Here is a 1,193-nt window from a genome sequence, read left to right on the forward strand (position 1 = left end):
GATCAAATTTCTGGGCAAGAAGGTTGACTTTATCTAATCTTTGGACTATTAGGTTCAGATCGGCCTTAGGATTAGAGTTTGTTTGCTTGATCTCAAAAATTCCTGCCCACTTTTGGTGAGAGATTGATCTTTCGTAAGAGGATAATGAAGCATGATTGATTGAATTTTCACTCAAAGTTTTAAATAAAGTGGAGGCTTCATCCTCACTTTTACTCATAAATGCACCCCCACAAGATTCATCTACCATCTGTCTGTTTTGGTCACCTAAACTCTCATAAAAAGCTTGAACAATTTGCCACTTAGATAGACCATGGTGTGGGCATTTTCTAAGAAGTTTCTTAAGTCTCTCCCATGATTCATGAATTTGTTCTCCTGGAAGCTGAGCAAATCTAGTGATGGCTTACCTCATGGTGTTGGTTCGACCTATGGGATAGAATTTCTTAAAAAGCTCGTGCTGCATTTCAGCCCATGTTTGGATTGGTTTCCCTATTGTGCCAAGCCAGTACTTGGCTTTGTCTTTAAGTGAGAAAGGGAATAAGGCCAATCTAAGTGCATCATCAGTAAAATTTTGAATTTTCATTGTGGAACAAATTTCTAAGAACTCATCCAGATGCTTGTAAGGATCTTCATTAGTATTCTCATAGAAAGATGGGAGCATCTGGATTGTAGTCGACTTGATCTCATAATGGCTTGCAGGGATATCAGGTAAGTGGATACAAGTTGATGGGTTATAAGTGGAAGGAATAAAATATTCTTTCATTTGCCTAGGTGATTCTCTAGGATCTCCAGCCATCTGATTTTCAGGTTTAATATGAATCAACCATTCAATCTCAGGATTGGGTTTAACTAGGTCAGGATAGAGAGATTTTCTACCTTGCATATACCAGAGCAAACCCTAATGTATGATCCAAGTTTTGTTTTTGTTTCATTTTTTTTTTAAGAGGAAAAGGAGAGAGAAGAAAGAAAGAGCCCTAGACCTAGATACGTAAGGTGGGAAGAATTAGTTGTGGTTTAGTGTTAATTATAATCAAGTTAGCAAATAATTAAACCTAGACACCTATGGGTTTCTTAGACCTAATAGTTCGATGTAGAGTGGCTTAGCTTAAATACAAATTGGGTTTGTTCTCACTTCCTTCAACTAGCCAGGTAAGAGGTGGGATCGTGGGGGTCCCCCCGTTGCTTGCCTTAGACAC

General features: G+C 38.4%; 1 non-coding gene across 1 annotated transcript; it reads left to right on the forward strand.

Annotated features, from left to right (window-relative positions):
* Positions 1-305: 305 nt before the first annotated feature.
* On the forward strand, positions 306-412 carry LOC140852300 (small nucleolar RNA R71). Its single transcript, XR_012135202.1, has one exon. It is a non-coding gene; the product is annotated as a small nucleolar RNA R71 (small nucleolar RNA).
* Positions 413-1,193: the final 781 nt, after the last annotated feature.

Source organism: Elaeis guineensis, chromosome 10 (assembly GCF_000442705.2).
Source record: "Elaeis guineensis isolate ETL-2024a chromosome 10, EG11, whole genome shotgun sequence".
NCBI lineage: Eukaryota > Viridiplantae > Streptophyta > Magnoliopsida > Arecales > Arecaceae > Elaeis > Elaeis guineensis.